The sequence below is a fragment of the Larus michahellis genome, chromosome 2 (genome assembly GCF_964199755.1).
Source record: "Larus michahellis chromosome 2, bLarMic1.1, whole genome shotgun sequence".
In the NCBI taxonomy this organism is placed as follows: Eukaryota; Metazoa; Chordata; class Aves; order Charadriiformes; family Laridae; genus Larus; species Larus michahellis.
This window is the reverse complement of record NC_133897.1, coordinates 34,691,183-34,713,830: the sequence shown is the minus strand read 5'-3', so window position 1 is coordinate 34,713,830 and position 22,648 is coordinate 34,691,183. Positions and strand designations below refer to the sequence as shown.

The following is a 22,648-nucleotide window of genomic DNA, read 5'->3' as shown; positions in this document are numbered from 1 at the left end:
ACAGATTCTTTTGTACTGCGGCTCCCAAATTTCTGTGGTAGAGTGCAATAGCAACGGTTCATGTTTCCATTGCACCTTGTCTTCTGTTGCAACTTGTCTATGATCTGCATTAATTAAAATGCACGAGCTTCGCTATGAGGTGGGCAAGGACTATGGTCTGGATTCAAAAAAAATCACTAAATGCAGAAGCAAAAGCTCCTACTGGCTTACTTTATTGGAGCTTTTTATATCTGTGCCATAGACAGCAAAGATGATTCTTCAGGTTGGTCTGTACATCTCAGGCCTGGTAAACTTGAAATTTAGACACAGTAATTTTTATATTTTGTACTTCGGGAAAAAGTATATTCTCTCTGATTTTTTTTTTTTTATTTTTTATTTACTTATTTGTTTTAAAGCAGGATAAATAAAGACAGTCAGTCATTTTGCTGTGAAGATTACATCTTGGAGAATCATAGCAACTGCAAGGCAAGTTACCCCTTCTTCCTAGTCTATGCATGCTAGCTTGGTATCTGCTAGAAACTAGCCAATGAGTTGCTATGGGTGAAAGGGGTTACCCGGCTGGCTAAATGTTAAAGAAATGTCCTTGTGCCTTTAGCATATAATCCTACTACTACCCCCACAAAATTAAGATAAATGAATAACCAGTTGGATACTTTGCACATTTCACTTGTTAGAATGCTGCTGGGTATGCTGCTGAGGTTGCTTTGCTCCAGATGAATGAACATGGGTACAGTTTAGTGCCTGCAGTTTGACAACAACATATGCTGTTCTAATTAGTATTTACTAGGTTTTGGTGTCTGTTCAGACTTCTTGATAAGTTTCTTGCTAGAACTATTATGGATACTAGAGTTTTTTGTAACAGTAGTGTATGAGACAAATATTCAGAATCTGGAAGACACAGTGCCGATTTATCCACTTGCACATAGCAGAGATGGAAACTCACGTGGAATATAAATTTTTTGCGAACATCCGTTTTCCTTCATGAACTGGAAGGACCTCTTCTATGGATAGTTAGTTAGAAAAATATAACCACTGGTTTTTTACTTGCTTTAGCAGTTATTCTGAAAAAGTATAAAGCAGGTATTCTGAAAAGGCATAAAGCATACCATAAAACATACTGGTGATATGCTAGTAAGAGAATAAGAAGCATAAGGGACTTTATGCTACTGTTTGATAAATAGCTTTTTGTCTACATTAGCTGCTGGCTCTAAGGTGTCCAAATGCCCTTGTGATCAAGATTCTTAATAAGCTTGTACTGGCTATTTTACTGTTGATTGCCAATGGTTTCTGTTTTTTCAATACTTTGTTGTGATAGGCTTAGCATGTCCATTATAGCAAGACCTGGAAGCAACAGTGAGAGAACCTAACAGGTCAGAGAGCAGATAGAGTACTTGGCCTGCCAATCCTGGCCATAAGGTGACTTGCTTCGCATCATACTTTATTCCCAGGACACTGATGAAAAGAACTAAACCTAGAGATGAGGTTTTGGTCAGAGTCCAACAAAGTCCCCTGTATGGAACCTGAAATATCAGGGTTTTGAGAAACACCCAATTCTCATCCTAATTTGGTTAGAAAGTTTAGTAGTTCTCCATACTGTGAAGGCCTTAGGAGCTTTGGGGAAAAATAAAATAAAAGCTGAAAAATTAAATAGACAATCAGCAGCAAGAAAAACCGCAAATCAAACTGCCAACAAAGTTTTCTTTGAAAGTCAGGGTCTGAGTCAGATGTGAACTGCCCCAGAATTTTTATTGAATAGTGCAGATCACAGGTTTTATTTTCTTTGCATTGTTTGTAACACAATACTGTTCCCAGAATTCCAAGACTGTCAAACCTAAAAGCAAGAATTGCTCTGAGCTGATCAGGGCGCACTGACAGTACTCTAGTGAAATTAGTGGATTCTTATTCTTCTCACTGTCTGACGCTAAGAGCTATCATAATTTCATCCGGATGCTTGTATTAAAGTACACCACTATTCTCAGCTCTTAAAAGGACTAAATGAAAAGCTTAAAAACTGATGAAAATGCACCATTTTCTTTGTGAATATATCGTGGGCATCTCTTCTCTCTCCTTTCCCAACACATCCGCTTCCCTCCAAGCGGGCCATGCTCCCGCCGGAGAGGTTTGCTCACCCAGCTGAGCAGCCCTCTCCGCCAGCCAGAGATGACTCATTGTGTGCCCTGAACAAGCCCCAGCTCAACACCTCGACGTCCCAGAGAGCCAGCATTCGTGTTTTGTACTCTTTGCAGCCCCCAAAATTGATACCCCAAGCTAAAAAAGCACTCATGATCAGGCTTAGCGTCAAATGCATACGTAATGAATTTCCCTAATTAAAGGATGAATGGGTAGAAATCAGCCAGTGACCTTTTTGGTCTTCTGGGAGTATTATTAGAGCAAAAGGTACTATCTAAACCTAGAAATATATGTTGTTTCTCTGACCCCTCCTAAACAGGCTTTCCAGATAAAATAAAAAGCTGTCTTAACTATTCTTACCTGGTTTCCCTGGAAGTTAGGGCTTAGATTTGACATTATCTAGAGAAGGAATTTGAAGCTCTCTCTGATTCTGAATAAGAAGATTTAAGTCATTGCAGCCGAGGAAGATTATTGCTTTTATCTTTTTATGATCAGGCAGAGCATGAAAAGACATTTCTATACAGCAAAATCCACGTAATAAACTCTTCCTTTTGACAACTCTCACTGCTTCAGCCGCTTGGATTACTTGCGTGTGTGACCTCAGCCACACATACATACGACAGAGCCCAAAATAGATCCGGAAGATGAGTCATGATGTTCAGGAAAGATTTCAAAACAAATGGACCTATTTACTCTTGCAGCTGTCTCCTGAAGCTAGTGCTATTTTACAATGATGTTATTGATTTGTACTCACTATCTGCATCTGAGAAGTTAATTTGTTTATATTCTGGGTTGGGGGGGGGGTTGTTGCATCAGGTAATTAAAATGGCAGTTTCATTCTTCAGAGGAAACATTTTGGGAATAAATATGCCACAAGTATTCTGGATGATCTAAAGTGGGAACGTCATAACTAAGACATCCTCAACATTGCAGGGATTTTACTTGTTGCTTGCCAAATGCCATGCAATTGCACAGCAGTTTATTTCAGCATTGGAGAAGATATGAAATACAATGTTTTTCTGTCGCTGCATAAGGAATGCTCCATACTTTCACCAAATCTACTACACAGTATGTATGCTAACATGTTATATTCATTGTTTATATCTACTTAATATGGTGGCAGCACTGCATGACTATAAGAAAAGACCCAGTCACAAAATGTGACTATAAAAGTTTGCACAGAGGTGTTTTTCAGGTAGCCACGTCTCTCTTTCGGCACAAATCCCAATGCCTTCCAAAAGGTAACAAAAATTCAAGTTATCAAAACTCTCAACTTGGTCTTTTGATCTAACGCTATTTTTCTTTGACTAACAATGAACTTATAGTTCTTTTAAATACAATTCTTGTTCTAAAGTGGTTCTTACATTTGACTGCCAAACCTATAATGTTTCAGCAAGTCTAATTATCTCTTTAATATGATACTACTTTAATCCAAAAGCAAGATGATGCTTAATTTTTAATTATTATTATTTTTAAAAAGTTCACCCCTAAAGGCCTAAACCAACTGCTATTGGCACGATAAAATGTACGTTAACTTGACTGGAAGCTGGATCAGGCCCTAACAGCAAAAGATAATTACTACATAAATCTTAGGACCTCATATACTTCCAGTGTAGCTAACTTAAATGGCAAAATCTCTGTAAGAAGATTATGGACCTAATTATTTACTACAGTTTCATATTAGCACAGCTCCATATAAAAGACTCGCCATTTATATCACGGAAAGTGAGAGGCAAATAAACCTCTAACTGGCAAAGTAGTAAGTTTCATTTACGGTTGAAATTATTATGTTTATCACATGTGACCCTTATTGCCAGTCAGTAGGTTAAAATGAAAATAGAGCATAAACGATTGCTTTACTTCAGTAATGCAAAGAAGGGATGAAGTCGTATACTGATGTTGCCTGGACCATGGATTTAAGATCACCAGGAATTACTTGTTTGCTCCACAAACTAAGACATGAGACAAGGGCCATTTCTCACAAAATTTCATGATGAGGTCTTCATCCAACAAGGTAGGTGAGATTAATTTACCTTAAAATGTGACAATGCCACAAAAATACTGGCAGACTTCTATTAAATGCGTAACTTAATATGTAGCTAGCAGGAAAGAGAGGTGACTTCAGAAGGACTCTGATTCACTGAAATGAAACTGAGTTTCATTAAACATCTCCTACAGCTTATGCTTATAGAATTTAGCATTTGCACTTGGATTAACACTGTTTAATTTACTAAAAAGATATTTATATTTCTGAATGCTGCTGACCAATAATTAAGCGGATGCAGACACTGTAAAAGACTTCATCCTCAGTCCCTTAGGGTATTTCAGACTCCAGGTAGGCGACAAAGATATCATCATAAATAATATAAAGGCATGAATACACACTCAGTGAAAACAAATCAATACACTTATATTGATATTAAGTATATGAGTAACAAATATATCACTGAGTACAAGAAAATAATAAAAAGCTCTTTTGTTTATATTTTCCAAGCAACAGTTTTGTCCTTTACTAAAGATCACTTGTTTCCACTCTTGAATTGAGATCTCCTGCATTTTTTAAACAAAACAAAGTATCACCAATATAAAATGAAGATGAATAAAAAAAGTCATCAAAGCATCATTCATATTTGTAGATGCAGTCGTAAAAATAATCATCTATTTTTGGCTTTTGTCAGGCTAGATAATGTTTTGGTTTAACCAATGAAGTCATAGATGAGCTTGCAGAATACAGTGATCATTCTAAAAATAGGCCTTACTCTGGGAAAGACAGCTTTGGCTCACTCAGCAGACCGTGCCTGTTACTAAGCAAACTCATTAACAGGTATAGTTTTGAACTCTTCCCTTGCTTGCTTTGCCTCTAGAAATTTACACCGCTTATCTTTATAGGCACAGAATTTGGAAATTGCTATTGCATTTTATTGTTTTTTTTATAGCAGTCAAGGTGACTTTATGATGTTTTTAAGAGTATTTTACTGGAACAGGTGCTTACCTTCCCTTTTCCTTTGAGTTGAATTTCCATGGAAACTGAACACATTGCGTTCTCCTGCTGACTGCATTTCTGGTCTACCTGAGATAGCACTTTGATTAAATGTGCCTTCATGGTTAACTAATTAAAACCCTTACGAGGGTTCTCCAAAGTCTCTGCTAATCTTTTAAAAAATGTTTTAATGTTTTGAATTTAATTTAGCATATTTGCAAAGGAAAACCAGAAATACTATTTCCTGATCTAGCTAGATGCTGGTACTGCTCAACTGTTTCAGTGTAATCACAGCACTTCAACAACATGTGATGAACTGAGGTCTATCATCAGCTCTCGATTCATGACCAGCTATAGACCCTTCAGTATGCCGTTTGCTCCCCACTTCGCTGATTGTGCCTTTTTTAGTGCCAACTGTTTCAACACAACATAATTTCTCAATTCCCATTCTCTAAGCCATTGTCCTCTAACTTGCAGGCATCACAAAAAAGACAGTACACAATAGTTCTTCCAAACCATACAGTCTGTAGCATTTTCCTAGGAATGTTCCCTTTTAGCACATACAGGTCCTGCTAGGAAAGGAGTAATGTGTTCCAATGACTCACTGCAGAGAACATTTCCTTGTAGCTACCTCATCTAGGCAGGATAAAAATGGTTTGTGAATGGGACCTATGTTATGGGATGAATAGACTTGTGATAAGAGCCATAACACCCCAAGAACTAAGCTTAATGCTGATAGTTTTTTATTTTCTTTGCTAATGAAGCCAATCCCCTTCCTCCAAAAAGGTAAATTGATTATATTCCCAGATAGCAGATTTTAAAGAAGTCTGTGACAGGTACCTCTACACCATTTTTTCTCTTTCATCCTGGTCCATCTCATTGCCAGCAGAACTTTAATTGTAGACTTCCATGGAGAACTGGTCTGGGGGTGGGGGTAGTGGTGAGGATTGAGGAAGTAACAGCAACTTGGTTTTGTGTATGACTTGGGAATGAAGCACCGCTTGCTTCAGTCCTAAATGACCATAGATAAGGACTGAAAGTAGGCCAAAAATACATATATGAGAAAGGAGAAGGACAAAACTGTTGTAAGCTACACATTTTTAGGACTTAGGCAGTGATAGAGAAAACTGAAGAAAATCAAATATCGTTTCATTTGACCTGCAAGGGAACCTACTACAGGGGCAGGGAAGAAAATAAGGACGCTGTCTTCCAAATGCAAATAATACCTGATTTTAACACCTGAGAACTAATATTCAGCTGTTTTTACTTAACTCAGACTTGACCAATTAATAATGAAATTGCAGTATCTGAAGGGAATAGTAATAACAGGTAGATAAAAAAATATGTGTTTATGTTCTCTTTATTAGATTGTATAGTGAGAAAATGAAACTAGAGAAGACTTTGAAAGTGGTCTGAACCAAAATCAAAGTTTGAGCACTGCACAATTTGTGCAGTGATATATGGATCTATGGAGAGGAGGTCTTTAAACAGGGGAGAAGCACACAATCATGAGTCCATAAAAACCTGTGATGTCTCTTACTGCCATAATATATAGAGGGGTGGAACCTCAAGGAGCACTAACCTCTTGGCAAGCTTCGTTAGAAAAGTATCTGTTAACTTCATCCCTGGGTGAAGTCCAGGTATGCATTAATATCCACTGAGCGGATAATCTGGGTCCTATAATCTCAACGCAAAACACGCATAGAAGCTTGGATAAGCACACTCTCTGTGATGTGTGGGCAATGTTCTGGTAGAGAATGAAAATGACAGAAGAATAGAAATCTTAAGTAGAAAGAATGCAAAGTCAGAGTCTGATCTCTATTTGGCATGATTTTATTACAAAATAGCACTTACTGTTTCTGTTTAAAAGAAATCCGCAATAAGAACCTCTGGGCTGCTAAAATACTGGTGCTCCTGATTAGTAAGGATAAAGGAGAATAAAAAGACAGAAAAGGCAAGGCAAAGACCATTTTATATTATTTGATGTCCTAGAAACATGAAACTGGTGCTATGTTGCTTTTAGAAAACAAAACAAACCAAACAAAAAAAAAATCCCAAACCCCCACATTTGCAAACAGGAGTGAGTCACAATAGGTTGCCCCAAGGTCCCATAAAGTTGTCACTCCAAACAAACAATGCTGAGAGAAATAGGTGGCATATTCCTCAAATCTGGCACATCATAAAGAGAACAGAGTCTGTCACTTTGCTCAAAAGACCCACTGCTAACAACGGGCAGAGACACCAGACTCCAGTAGAAATATATGGACCTTCTATCTCCTGACGGAGACGGAAAAAACAGTAGGCCAGATATCTTTCATAAACTCCACATGCCTAATACATGGTCCCTCAGAAAATAACTGAATACTATAGATAATTTTGGTAAGAATTAAAATTAATTATATATAATTTATAAATCTGGGATTTGAGTCTTAATATTGTGCCTTGGAAGGAAACGCATAGCATCAGCGTTTGTGCCATCTGGTATAAACAGCTCTTGTACCACGTGCGGTGCAGCACTTGTTTTTGTGGACAGTCACATACAATATAAAGCAACTTTCTTCTAAGCCCTGATATAATAAATGATCATTAATCAAGCCCCGTTAGACTACACGTCCTGCTGTCTTCCACTAACAATTAACATTCAAAGTGCTTAAGTCGCTTTTGTAAAAATCTAACAGTAATTGCCATTATTTCAGGTTACTCTAGAAAACTGTATCTAGATGATGGTAAAAGAGAATCTCCAGACTTGGTGTCTGGGCAATATTTGGTCTCTCTCAACTGTAAAAGTGTCAGCAGCAAAGGTAATGGTGTCTTCAAAGAGATATACTTTCCCTAGGGGCTGATTCTGGCCACACATCAATTTGCACCCCCTAACTTCTGTTATTCTTCATGATTTAAACTCACCAGTAATCTGAACCATGTGAAGGGTCCAATCTACTACCTAGTCTTTCACATGGGCGGCATAAAATCTTTAGCTTAAAGATGGAAGAGTCTAATTTTCATACTTACGTGTTTTCTTTCGTGAAAGTTCAGGTGTGGGCAGCAGCCACTGGAGCCCAGGGTTTGTTTCATGCCTATTTTTTATACTATTTCTGCTTGTCCTGCAGAATTTGATAAATGAGGAGTTGCTTATGGGAATATGATTATGCAGAATTAAATTGTCAGACTCATTAATTATTCCGATTAAACACACAAAGCCAAGCAAAGGGATTTTTGGGCCCCTTACAATGAATTGTGTACAGCCAATCTGCAGACATGTACATTTTTATACTCTAATAAATGCATTTAAAAATGTAAACATAATCACTCTGAGAAACAGAGCTGGAGTTCGACTCACAGGGGGCTGCAGGCAGAAACCTCTCCCGTTGCTATACTGATATTTGCATCGTTTTCTGACTTAGTGTAGCAAACCCACCAGACACCCTAATGTGCACCGCTGTGATTGCTCTCCCTTCACACTCGGTCTGCCTTCATTTGTACTTCATTATGGAAATATGCAAATCAACTCTTTTTACCATTGTGAACAATTATCCTACAAGGGAAGATAAAAAATATTTTGTCTTGTGATCACCCATAATTATTCTGGCATGTTAAAGGGAATGGGGGAGAGAAGGAGCCTGCAATTTAATTCTAATAAAAATACCTATCACACAAATAAGAAGCATGCTATCAGCTATATTTTCTTCTGAAGACACTGAACCATTCAGCATTATTTAACTGCAAATCTTACATTGTGGGCAGCCACTAAAAATAAAACCATCAGTGAAAGAGCACATAAGATAGCAGTAATAATAAGGTAACACTAGGATAATATAGCAATAATGATTACAACCACAAAGATGGTCTTCTCTGGACACCAGACAAAGTGACAAAAGATCCTTCCTTTCTGATGCATGCAGGAACCAAATTAAGAATCTGATAGACTCTTTCATTACTGTTGCTATTTACCAGCATCCACCCCAATAAGGGGGGGATGAAAAAGAAACATGAAGTGTCAAACAGCTGGGGAAACTGCTCTACATTTTTGCCTCTGTAAAAAAAAGGCTGAGTCTTTCCTTGAGGAACAAACTCTTTTTTTGTCTGAACTTTGGAACTGCTGGACATACTCCCCCAGTAATGTCAAGAGAAGGTCCAGGAAGAGAAAGAAAACAAACAAAAAAAATGAGCCCAGAAATACCACAGATGGTAACAAACACAGTCCTGAGCCCAATATTAAAGGTTTCTTAAACTCTTAGTAAGAAGTATTGTTTATCACTGTATTCATAACTTTTCCTGAAGGTCAGTCTAATAGCTTGCTAAATAACACTGGAAAGAAACAACTCGTTCAGAACTGTCTTTCCACCAAGCAGTATGTCACTTAGGTATATTTAGCTATCTAAGATATATAACTTCTCTTGCTTTATCACCTGAAGTCTTCAAGTATTTGTTTCTACTATTACCTCCCTGCTTTTCTTACTCCAGTTCTATAAAGGAGTTAGACTAGCGTGTTTATGCACCTGCTTATAAAGGGGACTGTAAAAAAAGCCATACTGAAGTTTTGTGCTGAGCCCCGACAGCAGGATGACATTTCTCATACTTTTCACCTCTGTTCTCTAAATCAGTAAATCCCAGCCTTTTGGGTCAACAGCCCATGAGAAACCCTCAAAATTGTCCATCCACCAGCATATACCTTTATAAAATTTCTGACTTAGAAATACTGCTAAAACTATCAGTCCTATTTGTCTGATTGGCTAAAGAGCGGTTTCACAGCTCCTCAGAGCCCATGCCCACCTCAGAAAGATCTGGGAGGAGACATAAAAGAGAGTAGGGTGATAAGGAGGGTGATAAATTCTTTCATTCAGAACAAATATAAGAAGTGGCTTTGAAACAGCCGAAATCTCGACTTGGACTCTGGAAGCAAGAAGGAAACTGAAGCAGAGAGAGGTCCAGGCTCACGTGTTAACTTAGAGCTCCTTCAGACCATTGAGCTCACAGCTTTACATCGGTATTTAACAGCAAGGTGGACAAGCACCCTTGGATTTCACCAAGAAAAATCCCAGCTCAAGTTTAAGCTTCTTATTTCATGGCTTTGAGAACTAGTTGACAAGAAATGTGGCTTTCAATCCTACATTGCAGCCGATCTCAAATGTTTTGGGAAATGTTTATATATGGCCTCTGCACTTCTTTTGATCCTGGATCCATAAAGTAGAATAACCTAACTTCTTCCAAGTTTACAAATGCTGGTTACCTTCACAAAGATCCTCTCTGTCTGTCTCACCATTTCATAAGGCTCTCTGACATGGAGTTGCTGCAGATTTGGAGGCTGGTTGGAAAGCTCTGCCTAGGGCTCTCCTGAGACACTGGCACTCCTAATGCAGGGTAATATGCGTCTAACTCTGTCCATCTTCCTCTGGGAGAAATCCTCCACCTGATTACTTCACAAAATGCCTGGGGACTTTTTCAGTTTTCACTTGTGCTTTTGACAGTAACTGGAATCAAAATAAGGACTCTTGCCAGAAAGGCTTTAAAGAAGTTTTTGTTCGAGCGTCACTGTCTGCACTCTGACTGCTGACATGAGCCCTTCACTAGCCTGCGGGGAGAAGTGATTAAGACTCACCAACAGATAAATCCCACAAGGATTACACTCATCTTCCTGTCACTAACAATGACATGAACAGTTTTATTGTAAGGATGAATCAAAGGTTATGCAAGAAGGCTTTTTCCAAATCTCATTTCCCCATTTGCCCAGTGCTGCCTCCTCTTACTCAACACTTGCCAGATACAAAACCAAAAACTGGAAGTCTGAGAGCCCACCATGGTCATTGCTCATAGCAGTATTTGCACTGGTTTCAGTGCGTATTTTTCTTTCAGGTAGCGAGGGTATACAAAAATCTGCACTAAATTATGTATTGAAATCTGTTCACCGTTTCTGTGCTGTTGCCTACGGCCAGGTTGGAAACACAGCACTGGTCCCCTGCAGCAAAGCTTTAGCTACCAGTTCAGAAGCAATGACTTCCAAGGTCTGATTCTCCCCATGCGCTGAATGCAGTTTCTTTGGTCTCAGTCTCCAGGGCCCTTTAGGTCAAGTAAGGATCTGCACAGTGCAGTACAATTTGCAGGACGGCAGAATGATCTGAAGTCAAGATTCCTGATGCTGAGTGTAGAAAAATTACCCTCCTCCATTAAATTGTAATTGTGAGAACACAACATCTTTTAACTCTTTTCATTTATTGTCTTACAAGCCAGTGTTCACATTTATTTTACACGCACTCACTTCCATGCTTCATATCCATTCAAAATTAATAAACAACAGCATGTGTTTTCCTTCCCTCCTATATCACTTATAGTTTGTTGCTTTCCATTTCAAAGTATATATTATTGAACAGACCAGATCATGAATTTTTGATGAATTTTTGAAACAGAAGCCAGACACAGAAGCAGTGGTTAAGTAAATTGTACCTATAAATAACTTCATACAAGGCCAGATATACAGTAAAATGAAGTTTGTATAAATATCTCTTGATCTAACGCTTGTGTTTCCTTGCACTAACATAAATCTCATTAGTCACAGACACGCTGGGTATGGTACTTCCAAAATCTTTACCGCTTTGCTGCTTGTTTCCCACATGGTTATGATATTTCTTGTACAAACAGAGGATTAATGTCAATTGCTACACAAGTGTGAAGTGTTCCAGGACATTACAAAGGGCAAGACTGCTGCTGGTCTTCATCCATGTGCTAGCTGTGTGGAAAGGGACGCTGGTGTCCAACAACATATATCTTCTGAGAAGTTGCAGGTAATCACAGGCCCTTAGTTAGGAATTTAGAGATTTCCATGTTTATATTTCAAGAAATTCTGTGTAACCTTAAGTAGACATTGAGGAAATAAGCAATTCTCCATTTCCTATACAGAATAAAATCTCCGATCATAGAATCATAAAATTGTTAGGGTTGGAAGGGACCTTAAAGATCATCGAGTTCCAACCCCCCTGCCATGGGCAGGGACACCTCCCACTAGATCAGGTTGTTCAGAGCCCCATTCAGCCTGGCCTTAACTTCCAGGGACGGGGCTTCCACCACCTCTCTGGGCAACCTCTTCCAGGGTCTCACCACGCTCATGGTGAAGAACTTCTTCCTAACGTCCAGTCTGAATCGACCCACCTCTAGTTTGAATCCATTCCCTCTAGTCCTACCATTACCCGACATCCTGAAAAGTACCTCCCCAGCTTCCTTGTAGGCCCCCATAAGATATGGTAGGCCACTATAAGGTCTCCTTGGAGCCTTCTTTTCTCCAGACTGAACAACCCCAACTCTCTCAGTCTGTCCTCATAGGAGAGGTGCTCCAGCCCTCTGATCATCCTCGTGGCCCTTCTCTGGACACGTTCCAGCATGTCCATATCTTTCTTGTACTAGGGGCTCCAGAATTGGATGCAGTACTCCAGGTGGGGTCTCACGAGAGTGGAGTAGAGGGGGAGAATCACCTCCCTCGACCTGCTGGCCACGCTTCTCCTGATGCAGCCCAGGATACAATTGGCTTTCTGGGCTGCTAGTGCACACTGACGGCTCATGTTGAGCCTCTCGTCTACCAGCATCCCCAAGTCCTTTTCTTCAGGGCTGCTCTCAAGCCAGTCACTGTGCAGCCTATATGGGTGCTTGGGATTGCCCCGACCCAGATGGAGGATCTTGCACTTGGTCTTGTTGAACTTCATGAGGTTGGCATGGGCCCACCTCTCCAGCCTGTCCAGGTCTCTGTGGATGGCATCCCTTCCCTCCAGCATGTCAGCCACCCCACACAGCTTGGTGTCGTTGGCAAACTTGCTGAGGGTGTACTCTATGCCACTGTCCATGTCACTGGCAAAGATGTTAAACAAGACCAGTCCCAGTACTGATCCTTGAGGGACTCCACTCGTCACTGGCCTCCACTTGGACATGGACCCATTGACAGCCACTCTTTGGGTGCGTCCGTCAAGCCAGTTCTTTATCCACTGAATTGTCAGTCCATCAAAGCCATATTTTACCAGCTTGGAGACCAGGATGCCACGCGGGACAGTGTCAAAGGCTTTGCTCAGGTCCAGGTAAATGACGTCAGTTGCTCTCGCCTTGTCTATTGATGTTGTGACCTCCTCATAGAAGGCCACCAGGTTTGTCAGGCACAATTTCCCTTGGTGAAGCCGTGTTGATTGTACCCAATCACCTCTTTGTTATTCTTCTGCCTCAGCAGTGCCTCCAGGAGGATCTGCTCCATAATCTTACCAGGCACGGAGGTGAGACTGACTGGCCTATAGGTCCCTGGTTCATCCTTCTTTCCCTTTTTGAAAATGGAGATTATGTTTCCCCTTTTCCAGTCAGCGGAGACTTCACCAGACTGCCATGACTTTTGGAATACGATAGAGAGTGGTTTAGCAACCTCATCCGCCAGTTCCTTCAGTACCCGTGGGTGTATCCCATCAGGTCCCATGGACTTGTTCACTTTCAGGTTCATCAGATGGTCACGAACCTGATCTTCACTTACGATGGGCAGTTCTGTCCAACCCCTGCTGTTGTCTTCTGTGACTCCGGGAGTGTGGCTGGAGCCCTTGCCAGTGAAGACTGAGGAAAAGAAGTCGTTGAGAACCTCGGCCTTCTCCATATCACTTGTCACCAGCTCCCCCGTTTCCTTTCTGAGGGGGCCCACACCCTCCCTAGTCGTCTTCTTACCATTAATATACCTATAGAAATTTTTGCTGTTTCCCTTGATCTCCTTGGCTAGATGTAATTCTAACTGAGCTTTAGCATTTCTCACCAGGTCTCTTGCTGTTCAATGCTTCAAGAAAGTTCACCATCAAAAGAAGTGATGGATCTTTTAAGTTTCCCTATATGCTAAAAACCTCATTGGAAAAGAGAATTGATTTTTCATTTCCTTTTCTTTTGACTACAGCCTCCCTGTTTTTATAGTTTGTTTGTACACGGAAATCTCAGACATGGTTGGTTTAGCTCACCAGTTTCAAAGAAGGTGTACAGTTCTACGCTTCGCTCAGAGTGCCAATTTCTTTAAGGAAAAGGTGAAAATATATCTGTCAGAAGAAGAAAGAACAAAAAAAATCTAATGAAAAAATCAGTTCAGGTGAGCTCTTATTTTCCCTTTGTTTAATTTTGTTTAATTTTAAATCCAACATTTTAGTAGGTGGAGAGTCACCTGAATAAGTTTCCTCACTCACAGTAAAAAGCTTGATCAGGGTGATGCACGTAGCACCTAGAACTTGCTGCTGTAAGTGATCTCTGCATTCCTCATCATGCTGCTGATTATTTTTATTCGTTTTTTCAAAAGTCAACAATGCAGTCTGGCAGGAAATTGTTTAGGTCCGTGACTGTTTGATATGTTGCAATTCACAGTATTCTACAGAGTTCACAAAAAGAAAACAGCATTTATTCAACATGTGTCTTTTTTACCCTACGCATCTTCCTTTCCCCCTACTTGTTAATACCGCATGAAAGAAAAAAAGCATGGAAAATATTAAAAGGAAATACTAGTGATAAATTGCATTAGATTTACTATCAACTTTTTTTATGACCTTCAAACCCTCGTTCCCCATTCAGAAAGATATCTGGCTGCTTTGAGGCTTATAGTGTCAAAAGAGATGTTGCTCTGTTGCTCCCTCTGTTCTGGGTTCTCCTCTGTTGTCATAACTTTCTTTGTCATGCTCTTTCATTGGGATTTTCAAACCTCATTCACATCACTTTCTGCATGAATGAAAGAGCATCCCAAATTTACCCTAAGTTCTGTCTCCTTTATATTAAAATCTGCCTATATTTCTGATTCTTTCATTTTGGTCTCAGCACCTAAAATCCAGAATCTTAGCAGTTCTTATAGTCATAATTTGAAACACATTGATTTCCCCCAGAGTCATTAACTTCCTCATTAATTGCTCACTAACTTGAAGGGGCTCCTGAGCTTCACGCAGATTTTATAGTCCTTCCTGAAGAGGGACTATTGGCATATTAACACTACTTATGTTAACTGTCTCTTCCGTATTTGGGTTGTCCTGTTCTTCACATCTATAAATAAAGACATTCAGTGGCATATGAGGCATGTGCTACCTCAGACTTGCTGACTACATGTGGTGAGAAAGTGTGCTTAGGGAAAAAACATTTTTCAGCTCCTCAGTTTTCTCGTGGTTTCTTTTTATAGAACATAATTGGGATACACAACCCATGTTCTCCATTCCATGTGCATCTTCTGTGTTCATTTAAACTTTGTGGTTATCAGGGGACTGAGGTAGGGACAGCTGGACCATTTATGGGACAAGCTGCGGAAATAAGATGAGTGTGTAAAAACTAGAGCAAGTGTTTCAGCAGCTATTCTTGCAGCGAGTTATTCACCAGGGTCTCACTGCAGCATTCAAACCTTTTACTTCTTGTGCACAGTGCTGCTAGGCTTTTAGGAAAACCATAACGTAATAGTCCCATTGGAAAGTCAGGTAATCAAAAAGGCTCTTCAAAAAATTGAGCTAAAATCTTGTTGTCGCATTTAGCTAATGGTGATAACTACCATGTTTTAATTTGCAAGCATATGAACAATGGCCTGAATTCCAATCAGATTATAAGAAAGAAAAGAATGAGTTTAATCCTCTGATTTTTTTTTTTTTTTTTTTTTTTTAAATTGGAGAGGTAGAAGGCACAGGAAGAATGGAAGGAATCCTGCAAGTCAGTTTGAAATTTGTTTTTTTCTTTCTTAAACATCAAACTCTAAAGAAGAGGATTTCTTAAACCATCCAAATGCACATGGTTCTTGGTCAATTAAAGAAAAATGAAATCTATTTTTCTCCAGATTGGCCTGAATTTTGCACAAGATATACATACATGTTTCATTTTAACAGCACTGTGTAATTCTGTCACCTTAACTGGAGCCCCTGCGTAAGCAGTTACACGTATGCTGAAATCCTTGTAGATGTCTCTATAAATAGCCTCCCTTGGACAAGAAAGATTTTGCTTGAGCATAATCGATTTTCATAAAGAATACCAGGCACAGTAGTTCCTTGTAGACATTCAATGTTCACTAGCTACTGCCTTTTTCCTGAAAAACTTAGCATTTGCAGACACTTGGACTAGGAAATAGCTTCTGTCACAGACCTCACAGTGAGCTAACCATCGGTAAAAATGTTCTTTCAAATGCTGACCTTTCAATTTGTCTAGGCAGACGTAGCCAGGATGTTATGAACTCCAGCTACAAATTAATGACAAATTAATTAAGGCATTTTGCCAGCAATTTTACTCATCTTATTTCTAATCCAAGAGATAAGGTCTTGATCCAGAATCCATTTGAATCAACAGAATGAAATTCTCTAGCTTCAGGTGCCTACAGACCATACTCTAACTGAAAATCATACTCATATTGTTAAGTATACTGCGTATATAATCTCTATAGTCACTAAAAATCCTAAATTGTCTTAAAATATCTTAGCTTAGAATACTAGAACGTAGGATATAAGTTACCAGCGTGAAAAGGAAAAAAAATATAATCTGTATACAGTTTAAAGTAGAATAAAACTGTAAAAATTGTAAGAAGATTGATCTTTTAACAGACAGAAAGCACTTATTTGTCTCAGTAGTGTAGGAAAATAACAGGCTGCATGGAATAAATGCTACAAGTTGCTTCTTGGTATTTATGTGGGAAATTCTATTGCCAAGGTATGCCTTTAACTGTACATACTATAGACTTAAATTTTCTCTCACTGAATATACGGATATAATTTCTACTGGTGTCAAAGGGATGGGTATGGTGTGATATAGATCAAATATAATATTAATACCTCAGAAAAAAAATTAAGTACTGTAGTCAATTGTTGAGTATGCTAAAGAAGTCACAACAGTCTTAGGTGAAATCCCTCCTCTTTGTGAAGTTTTCTGAGGCACGTAACATTATTCCTGGATTTCATGTGAAACAAGTGGATTGATAAATTTTTAAGGGCCAAGGTATAATTTGTGTCTGTTTAGGCAAACAGATGCCTACACACATGCACACACACAATAATATTATATGAGCAATATACAGTGTAGGGGGAAGATGCTTGGCAGATGCCTTAAACACAAAGAATTTTCTCATCAGGGAATAAGTCACTACTAACTTAAGAATGTGCTTGGCATTGCATTCCTTGAAAGTTACAATAAAAGCCAGAATGAAGGTGGGCATTAAGGTTATAATAAAAAGTTAAAACACCTTTATTTAAATTGTATTATTTTTAAATAACTCATGTGAAGAAAATATAAGCCCATAACACTTCTAATATCCAAGCAGGCAAGACCATGGCCAAATCTGCCTGTGATCTGTTTATCTTCCATGTACTCCTTTCAATATGATTTTTCCTTATCAATGGATTGCACGTCAGCTTCCCAAAAAGGTAGATATTACTGGGTTTGGAACAAGGGATGCAAAGAGAAATAAGATATGGCTTCTTGTATTCTGTTGAATCTCCCGTGCATTTATGTACAGAGCATTGATTGTTGAGTTCGAGGCAATTGAGAATTTTAGTAAGAGGAAAGAAAATTGTAGCCATCTAAAAAAGGCAAGGATTTCTATTAGCCAAATGAAAGAGAACAGCACTAGAAAACAGTGGAGTTTTCTGGTCCAGGACAACAACAAAAAACAAAACAAACAAACAAAAAAAACCAAAACCAACCCAAAACAAAGCCAAAACCCACCCAACCACCACCAACAACAAATTGACATTTTAAGTATACTATTGAACTCTAAACAAATAAGGTGAATGCTAAACACTACTGCTGACCATTGTTTCTTTTTCCCACCAGTAACAAATTTATTTTCCCAAAAGCAATCTCAGAAATGCTAAGGAATAATTATCTTTGACTGCATGGCCTAGAAAACCCTACAACTCCCTCCCCCCAAAAAACAACCCCAAAACAAAACGGAAAAAAAAGAGACCCAGAACTGACTGGAGAAACTAGAAATGTAGCACCTGTAATATTTGGAGGATTCCACTGTGAAAAATCAAATTTTTACTCTGAGATGATCCAAATAATTAAGTTTCAAAACCCTCATCTCTACTCCTTTCCCATCCCATTTCATCTAGAAATGGGAAAGTAGAAGCTGAGAGATCTGATTTTCATTTACAGTAGCTCCCTTTCCATAGTGTCCGATAGGTAAAGTAGCCTAAAAGAGAGAATTAATCACAATTTTGCCCATTTTAAGATTTTTGTACTGGATAGATCAACCAGTATAGTCACTCTAATGTAAGCAGAAGCTGAACAATTAAACTACCTAAAATTATACAAACAGCCACATTTAGAGCAAGAAGCAAATTCAAGACATCCCACTCTTGTCTTTGAGCCTATCTTCCTTATAAAGTATTATCTTTGAAGGTCTCTTTTCTTTTAACATGGTGTCTAAGACTTTTCCCTCCCCTGCTTGCTTGGTGTTTTGCTGAAGGAATTCTAAATCACCCCAAATACTCACTTGAGACAGTAAAATATGTCCTCTCCCTAACTTTATCAAGCTCCTTCGCAGAAGAGTTTAATGTTCTTTTAAATTCAGAGAGAGACAACTTATATCACAGCCACTTGTTGAGTCACAGCAAAAGCAAAAGCCATGGATAATGCCATAAAATTAGTATGATTGATTTCTAGGGATAATTAGTTCAAATTAAATTAAATTATGTGCTTTCTGGAAATTTATGAATTCTGATTTTATTGTTTTACTTTTATTACTTGCTATCCAGAGAAACATTTTGTCCTGAAAATAATTCTTATTGTACAGAGAGACATAAGAAATAAGTGATAAGGAACAATCTGCTTTATCTTCGAGAGTACAAAAGATCAAGAGAGAGATCTTTCTAATAGATACCAGAAATTGATTAAATGAAGGTAGGGTCAAACCTCCAAATATGAATCTAATTTTAGATCCTACTAGAAGCATTGAGTTTTTCCAGGCATATATTTCAGGAAAGCTTACCATGTGTGTGGTCTACCTCATGTAAATAAAGTGTGCTCAATCGTAAATGCTGTATTTAAATGCCCAGTTCTTTAGACGATAAAATCTATGTTCTAGAAATTCAAGGAATATATTAAAATATAGAAGAGTAGAACTCACCTCACTACTAGAAATGGCATATCAAAGTAACTTGTGCTCATTAGTGACTGCTAGTGAGACTAGTCAAGGTTAAAGTGCTTTGACGAGTGGAATTTAGAAGTCCAGTAGATATCTAAAAAGGACACCATACCCATCCCTGTTTCAAAATACACATACCTAAACCCACGTTGTATTAGCATACCTGGAACTAGAGAGGTTTCCCAGGAAAGCATTATTCAGGGCTGTAATCAGAGCAGTCAAGGAAGGACCCAACCATCCTTTGCTATGGCTAAATAACTGTGGGGAGAAAAAGTTCCCCACCTGGCAACAATCTGCTGGACCACCTGTGGGCAAGGAGGATCCCATTGACTGCTTTCAGCCACACAGAGATATGCCGGCCAACTTGTTTCCTTTGGGAGGAGATAGCAGTCCTATTCCTCTGTGGCTTCACAGAAAAGCTAATGAAAGCATGTTGGCAGAAGTGCCACTTCATCAGGCTGGCTACAGTCCTCAACCAAAGGACGGCCACTTTGGAGCTCTTGCTAATGTAGCAAAAGAACTCCACGTGACCTAAGATCCACATAACTGATCCTACACTTGTATTGATTATATCACAGAGATTATCAAATATGCATAGTTAAAATAATAGATGTTAAAACAAAAAATACAAATCAAAATATAGGAATTGTTCTCCCCTAAACACCAAACTGGAGCTTTTATGCAGCACTTACATTTGGTTTTGCTTCAAAATGGGCTGAAAGCTATGTTATGAAATATTTACATTTTACACAAAGCTGATCTTTAATCAGCTTTGAGCTGAGCACTTGCAATCCCAACTGCCTTCAGCAAGAGCTGTGATTGCCAACACATCTGAAAATCATTTTAGGAGCATAAAAGAAAACAAAAAGAGAACTGTAGCTTGACAGTCTATAGACTTCATTTTGTGGTCTGCAGCAGCAGTACAGATGATGTAATCCAGTGGGCTGTAATTCCCCGGTGCCCGTGCCGTGCGGTGGCACACCGAGCCACGTGGCCAGCTTCCAGCCAGCTGCTTGGGCACAGCTCTGGGGTGCAAGCAGGTACACCTCCACGCTGCAGGATTTAAAATTAATGCAAAGCCTTTTTTCCTGCATGTGGCAGCTGTGGACGCGCCAGCACCACTGCGCACCACCATAGGCAGTCCTCAGCCTGTGGAGGTTAACTGTGTAAAATCCCTCAGTGTTTGGTTTTACCCAAAGGGCACAGTTTAAATCTCTTCCCTAGAAGAGTATGATTGCTGAGTTCCAGTAAGGACTGAAGGCGTCTGTGAGGCATATGCAGTAGTATCAGATACACAAAACAGCCTCATCAGAAGGTGTGCATATTGCAGGGATGATGAAGGCTTCTAGGAATTTGAGAACTTTGAAATCAAATATCCTTTGGAAAGTCATGAAGGCTTAATACAACTGTTTAATAAAAGAATCGTCTTCAGTCTTGAAGCGCAAATCTTTTTTATAGACATGCAGGTTCTATGTACTAAATATGTTTTTTAATTAATTTATTATTTTCATCCTGTGCTTTCCTTTATCCAATGTATTTCATTATTTTAGACATAAAGGCATGACTATAAGTAACAGTATACATTTGTTCTATAATGAAATAGATTACTTTTGGGGAAATGCTTTCCTCTTTTATGCCCCTTATGAGACAAGATTTTTATTTTTTTTAAAGATTGCTTTTACTTAGATCAAACAATAAAGCAAGAACTAAACACATTTTGAATAGAAAGGGGAACAATTACACACTAGCCCAATACAAAGAGGGAGGAATACTTTCCACTGACGATGCAAAGCAGAGTGTGACATTTATGTGACATCTGCGGGTTTGACTCAGTGCAGAGCTGGAGATCTTCTGAGGGCTGAGAGTCAGACACTGGGATACGCAATCAGCCACCCTTGCAGTGGGATTTCCCCTCTTGCGTCACGCCAGTTACGAATCTCACAGCTACAGCAGGGGTATACCACAAATAAAATTTTAAAAAAGTATATTATAGCCAGTAAAACATTCCTAATGTAATACAGGTAGACTGGTAAATGTGTACTTTGTATAGCATTTGCTTAAGTGATCTGAGGGTGTAGTTAACTCTTCAGTTGAAGCAAACCTGACTTGAGCCTGTAGAGCTCTATCCCAAATAAGTCTGATTGGGTGGATGAGCTCAAGAGATAAAGGAAATTGAGGGGGTTGGCAATGGCCCAAATGACAGGGGGAAGGCCTTTAGGCTATTGTTTTGTTTAGGGGACAACATTTTGTTTATTTTTTTTTTCTCTCTGTGTTTTCTCCCCTCAAATAGACACTAAAGGATGGATGTAACTTGATGGAAGATTCTGAACAAATAGGTCTGGAGTATAAACACTCACATTGCTGGTGGTGCACATGCATATAGCCCAGATTCTCTTTGCATAACTGTGCTGAGTAGAGACTGTGCTACTGACAGATCTCTCTTTTATAGGAGGGATTTGTAGAGCTCTCAGAAGGAAAAAAAAAAAAGTTCAGGATGACTTAAGCGGAAAAGTTAATGAAAAAGAATTATTGGTGTTCAGCATAGCCAAAGAGTCAATAAATCAGAATGATGTAATTTAAATTGCAATGCTTTTTATTCTGCCAGAGTCAGAGCAGCCTAGGCACTTTCTACACTTCTTTCTAAGTCCCTGACTTCTTTGAAAAAAAACTAACATCTCTTTGTTTGTGTCATCTTCTTGTTGTCTACAGTTTTTCAAACATAAAATTCCTTTGTATATGAAAAACTGTGTGTCAGATAAGAATAAAAAAAAAATGTAATAATGAAAGAGCTTATCCAAACTGGAATTTTTATGTAGACCTGAAAACGAAAGGTCTGCATTTATCAGGATTATAAATTGCATCTTCTTCCTACTAGGTCTCCATGGAAACACATTTAGAAACTTTTTGTCTAACCGTTAGTGAGCCAAGGTTTAAACTGTGGAGTCTGAATATTACTGTTCTGCAAAGAAACTGTCTTAGTGAAAACAGTTATAATTCTGTGGAATAATGAAGTAGCATTGCTTGATTAAAAGCAGCGTTAAGATTCTAGTCTCGAGAAATAGGAGGCTTCAGAAGACAGTTCAGAAATTAAAAAAGATGATAATGAACTCCAGGTATGTCAATAGTTTAATTTCCAAACTGCATAGTTCTCTTATTAAATTTGATGTAGGATACACATATAATCACATTAATGCATGTGAAAGACTCTAAATCAAGGTGAGAGGGGAATCAAATAAGGTTATGGTTCTATAGCACACAGGAAAGTCCAAGTAACCATTTAATGTTACTGTTCATCTTATTCAAAGAAATTTAATAAATATGTAACAGGTGACTACTGAAGGGGTAGTTGAACAAAATGTCTATGAACAATGTTCCAATGTAGAGGAGAGCTGGGCAAGGACCAAAGACTTTATATTTGGTGTAAAGCCAATGAAATTATCACTGAAATGTCTTGAACC

The 22,648-nt window shown here is 38.8% G+C and overlaps 1 long non-coding RNA gene across 1 annotated transcript; it reads right to left on the bottom strand.

Annotated features, from left to right (window-relative positions):
- Positions 1–11,431: 11,431 nt before the first annotated feature.
- Positions 11,432–14,391, bottom strand: LOC141738479 (uncharacterized). The gene is made up of 3 exons (XR_012585398.1): positions 14,287–14,391; positions 14,068–14,142; positions 11,432–11,899 (listed from the first exon to the last, which is right to left on the bottom strand). It is a non-coding gene; the product is annotated as an uncharacterized LOC141738479 (long non-coding RNA).
- Between the last annotated feature and the right edge of the window lie 8,257 nt (positions 14,392–22,648).